Source organism: Zingiber officinale, chromosome 7A, assembly GCF_018446385.1.
Source record: "Zingiber officinale cultivar Zhangliang chromosome 7A, Zo_v1.1, whole genome shotgun sequence".
Taxonomy (NCBI): Eukaryota; Viridiplantae; Streptophyta; class Magnoliopsida; order Zingiberales; family Zingiberaceae; genus Zingiber; species Zingiber officinale.
This window is the reverse complement of record NC_055998.1, coordinates 118,467,939-118,473,938: the sequence shown is the minus strand read 5'-3', so window position 1 is coordinate 118,473,938 and position 6,000 is coordinate 118,467,939.

Genomic DNA, 6,000 nt, shown 5'->3' with positions numbered 1-6,000 from the left:
AGTAGATGTCCATTGCTCAAGAAGGTAAAAGAGGTAAACCCTAAATACGATAAAGTTTTTTTTGAAAACTAATGTGGGTTGTAGGGATACTGTCAAGGAGAGGAGGCATATTCGATGCTTTACATGTGGTGAGTGGGTACACTACAACACGAAGTGCCCAAGGAGAGAAGATCTCAAGAAATTGACGCACTTGAAGAAATGAGAGAAGAAGAGGAGCTCAAGTCAAGGGGGAGCTCAAAAGGTAAAAGGGAAGGTAATCCCTAATTTAAAGTTTAATCCAAGTTCAAATTCCTTAATTTTTGTTAGGAGTAATGAAAATTATGTACTCATGTATAATTATGGATTTAAGTATGATGATAGGAATTGAATAGGGTTAGCACGGTAGATAAGCCCTAGGAAATCATACACTAAGGTTAGACCTAAAAAGAAATAGCCTACCTTGCATAAGGAGGGGAAGGTGGTTGAAGTGGACATGTTGATTCTAGAGTTAGAACCTTAGGATTGGAAAATCAAGTCTTGAAGGCAAAGCTTAAGGAAATTAAGAAAGTCCTAGATAGGTTCATTATTGAACCTAGAGGACTTGATTGTTTGGATAGTCAAAGACCCAAAAATATCAAATTGGATCTCTCAAAGGCCAAAAGGAGGTCAAGTGCTAAAGTAACATATGACCAGAGCAAGGGAGAATCATCCAAGTCCAATGAGAAGAAATATGCTAGGGTTACATATAATTATGGCAAGGATGAAGCGTTCAAGGTTAAGGACATAAGGAAATTAACCAAAGACAAGGTGTCTAAGGTTAAGAAAGTTAAGTTTGTAAGCCAAGTGTTATCCAAGTTGCACAAAACTAGCCTAACCATAGTGGATCTCAAGCGGAACATGTTTGGGAATCTAGATGGATCATGAAATGTGTCAAAATGGGTTAAAGATGGACTTTAGTCTTTAATCTAGTTGTTGGCACATTTAGGATGTGATTCATGCATGAAAATATGAAATGAGATTCATATTAGATGAAAATTGATTTTAGATGTATAAATGTCATATAAACTAATGGAAGGGATGCATTGTGGTTTAGGCAGATACATCAAGAGGAAGTCAAAACTAGGACTTTAGGTCAAAGTTCAATTGAACAATTTAGCTAGTTTTAAATTTTGTATTAATATTGGGATCTATAATAAATATATTGTTATATATATTTTTCCAATTAGACATTAGTAAAACAGACCTCCATAAAATTTAGAACTTTTTGAGCTCTATGGAATTTTTGGCGCATTTCTAAAATTGGATTCAAAATGTAGTTTGGACTAAAATAGTATGTCAGTCGACTGATACAGATACCAGTCGACTAGTAACACAACTTACGAACACAAAATGGTTTTATGAGGTTATTTTGATGGGATCAGTAGACTGGGGCCTATGGTAGTCGACTGATACAAGCTAAAATTGTTTTAAGCTATTCAAAAATGACCAAAGGGATTATATATATGTATGTAATCTTATGGGAGATTAATACATGATAATTGTGGTCATTAGAATTTAAAGAGTCCAATAATTGGAATATTATTGCAACTTTTTTGATGTGTGGCAAAGGGGGAAAAGTGTTGGGTTTAAGTAGAAAACTAACACACCTTTGCAAGAAATCCTAGCTCGAGGAGAGGGGGGGGCATAGGTGAAGGGGGAGCAATTGCTCATTTATTGGTAAAGAGAGAGAAGTTTACCTTTGCAAGAAATCATAGCTCAAGGGAGAGCTGAGGTGAAGGGGGAGCCTAGGTTTAGGTTCAATTATTTATGCATTAGTTGATTTGTATATTTATTTGCATATGTATTGTTATATTGTTTCCCTAAATTAAACAAACAAAATTTAATTAATTAAATTAAATTAAAATTAATTAATAATCAAGTTAACCCTATACTTTTTTTTAATGAAGAAGTTAACCCTATACTAGCATTACACTTGTGACTCACAAAAGTACTAAAACTAAGTAGAATGAATAATCCTCAATTATAATCAATAATTTCAAAGTTTATTTTAACAATTTCGTAAGTTGTGAAATTTAGGGAAAATATAGATGAACAAATTATTAAAAGAAAGAATAGTGTAAATATACTTCGAAAACCTAGGGTTGATATGCTTGGACTCTAAGAACCCATTAACTTGCTTAAAGTCTTAGTATAACAGGGGTTTAAGCTTTTTTGTTTAACTTGCAAACATTGCTTAAATCGTTGTTTGTTCATATTTTCAAGTGCAATTAGTATTTGGATTTCTTTTCCTAAAAATTTATTTTACAAAATTTGTTTTAACATACTTCTCTTAACTTGAAAATCTATATCTTCTTAAAAATATCTCTCTGTTTGAAAAAGCTTGCTTTAAATTAGTTTTGAAAAGATATTTTCCTATGTTAATATATGTGGAAATTCCTTTGAAAATTATTTTTCAACTTAACCTATTTCTCTGAAAATATTTCCTAGCTTCCCTCAAGCTCAGTTGAAAAACTTAGCTTTTAAATTCAAAAGTCATACAATTTTTTTACTACTTATGATTTTTTTCCCGTCTTAGAAATATTTGTGTTTCCTAACTCTTTTATGATTATTGGAACTCCTTGTCAATTTTTGATGTATGTTAAAATGGAGAGAATAGGTTAAAAAGTTTCAATATTTTCAAAACCTAGGTATATTAAATTCAAGGGGGGATTTAGATTGAGGGGCAGCTGTTTAAAAATTTCGACCTCCAAGCATTTTTCCCCCTCTAAAAATTTAATTATAAAGTGTTTTCAAAATTCCTTTTGAAAAATTTCTAATTCTAACTTTGAAAAATCCTTTTTACAACAATTTATTTGAACTTCATTTTTTTATATATGTCAAAAGGGGAAGAGTATAGTGTCAAAAGTTAGATATCTTTTCAAAATTCCCTAAACATTAAATTCAGAGGGAGAGATCAAGTTAAAGGGGAAGAAGCATTTTTTCAAACTTACTTATAAAATGTTTTCCCTTATTTCTATTTAATATTTAACTTTAAAATAGTTTGCTATAATAAAAAAAGGAGAAGATTGTTAGTACATGGAGTATCAGATGATCGAACTTGAGTTTTGATATTGGCAAAAGGTGCAAAGATAAGTTGTGTTGTGATCTAATGAGGTTGCCTAAATGTGCAGGTAGCTCAATCAAAAAGTCTTAATAGGTCAAGTTAACTAGATACTAGACAATACAAAAGTCCTAGTGGATACTAGGTAAAGGAAAAGCCTTAGTTGGGGCTAGGCAAGTGGAAGTCCTAGTTGAGACTAGGTAGGAAAATATGGCAGATTGAGTACACCAAATTGAAAGTCTAGATGGGTCTTAAGGATAGGACGTCTAGCAGGTCGATGGGTCTAGAGGATTGAACATTGAGAGGAAGTCCGAGGGGTCAGAGGATCAGATGCCAAGCGGGAAATATAAACAGGTCTAGAGGACCAAATGTTTGGTAAGTCAGGTAAAATCTCCTAAGAATAGTAAGTGAGAACGCATTCCCTTGAAGGAAACAATAGATGGCGGTTCAACCTAAAGTTTAATATGAAGTCCAAGAGTCAAAACCGGTCGGACAATCCCGAGACAGTCAAATTATTTTATGTTTGCCTTCATATTTTACTTGTGTACTAACTCTATGGTGCACGCGGACCAAGCAAGTGTCTTGGAAATGTTCCAAGCGCTTGAAAGTCCAAGCACCCAGACCTGGTCCAAGCACCTAGATAGACTCGAACCCAGCCATGCGAGCAGCTAAGTAGGCACGCTCAGGTAGGCCCGGCTGAAGGCATAGACCAATAAGGCCTATGCCTAGGGCCTCCATATAATTGGGGCCCATTAATATTATATTTTTTAAAAATATATTTAATAATTAAAATTTAATTTTAATAAGAACGGACATTTCATTTTAAAAAACGCTGCTTCGGTGCTTCGATTTCCGTGCAAGCGTGCACCTCTGCCGCTTCGATTTTTTACTGTGCACATTGTACAACGATGAAGCTGCCGCTTCGTTTTGACGTTTTCCATTTTCCATGCACAGTAATACACTGTACAGCTAGTGCATTACTGTACAGCCAGTGATGAAGGCTGCCGCTTCGTTTTCCATTTTCTATGCACAGTAATATATTGTACAGCCACCTATTCCAGCCACCTATTCCAACGAAAAACAAAACTTCAATTAATTATATAAAATAATTCCCCTAGAATTCTATATAAAACCACTATAGTCTACAAAATTGGATTTACTCGTATTTTCGTTCTCTAAGTTTCATTCATCCTGCTCATATTTTCATCCTCTAAGTCTCATTCATCCTGCTCATATTTTCATCCTCTAAGTTTCATCCATTGTAATTTGTATTTTTTTTGTCCCTCATCATCTCGACGGTGATTCTTTCAGTCTCAAAATACTGAATACGACAAAATGCCCTTCGCATTTCTTAATCGTCAAGTAATATTTTTTTAATTTTTTCTTCATTCTTGAAATGTTCTTTATTTATTGTTCTGTATAAATAATAAATTATTGATGAAATGGACCCAAATATGAAATATGCTTGGAAAAATAGATTATTAGCAGTTGTATGAAATTTTTTTTCTCATTTTTCCTCTCTCGTAAAGAAATTACTGTCATCGCAAACTTGATTTATGCACTTATCTCATTTATTATATATTTGTTAAGTATAGTTTATTATAAAATATAAATGGCTTAGATTAACTGATTCAAATCAAATTTAATATTTTATATTTTTTATTATATTTGTGCAGGTAATACTCAGTAATCAATTTGAAATATCATCAAATTAAAATTATACGGCGTAAATCAGGTTTTATTGTTTATTTAATTCTAAGTAATTTTATTTTGATAAAATAATAGAGACTTATATTTTGATTATTTTCTTTTCTAATATTATTTTAATATAAATATGTCTATGAAAAAATATGAGTCTGGATATATGAAATGTATGAAAAAAAGAAGAATAGAAGAATTTATTCAATCTCAAAAAGGCGCACTCGATAGATTTATTATTAATAATCAAAATTAAAACTCAGAAAATAATATAATTGAAAATTTAAATGAAAAAATAATTGAATTTTCACCGGAAGATAATAATATAGGACAAAAAGAAATCTATCAAGAACTTTCTAATGATCACAAAACAAATTCATCAAATATTAATATTAATGAAGAAAATAATTATAATTTAGAAGAAGAAAAAGACAACTTAATAAATCATGAAAATAATTTTTTTTAATAATATTGATGAAACTATTATTCAAAATATATATGATCCAGCACAATGGAAAAATATAAATACAAATTTAATAGATTTATTAGTTGAAAAGGGTCCAATCAGAGAAATCAATATTTCTTTTCCAACTGATGAAAATTCTAGACATTTTTCTATGATTCATTACTTTCGAAAATTACCAAATGGAGAAAAACATGATAGAAAATGGTTAATATATTCAAAAGAATTAGATAAAGTATTTTGTTTTTGTTGTAAATTATTTAGTCAAAAATCAATTACAATTCAATTAGCAAACGAAGGGTGTCGTGATTGGAAAATCTTAGTGTCAAACTTAAAAGTCATGAAACAAGCAGTGAACATATTATAAATATGAATATTTGGTTTGATATTGAAATGAGATTGCTTAAAAATAAAACCATTGATCAAAATTTACAAGAAAAAATAAATAAGGAAAAAGAACATTGGAAGAATGTATTAATAAGAATTATTGCTATAGTTAAAAATCTTGCAAAAAATAATTTTGCATTCCGCACAAATGAGAAAATTTATCAAGGTAACAATGGAAATTTTTTAAGTTTAATTGAAATGATAGCAAAATTTGATCCTATAATACAAGAACACCTTAAACGTATTCAAAATGGTAAAATTCATAATCATTATCTTGGTCATAATATACAAAATGAGTTAATAAATATATTAGGAAAAGAAGAAAATAATATTATAATTAAAAAAATAAACGAAGCAAAATACTTTTCAGTTA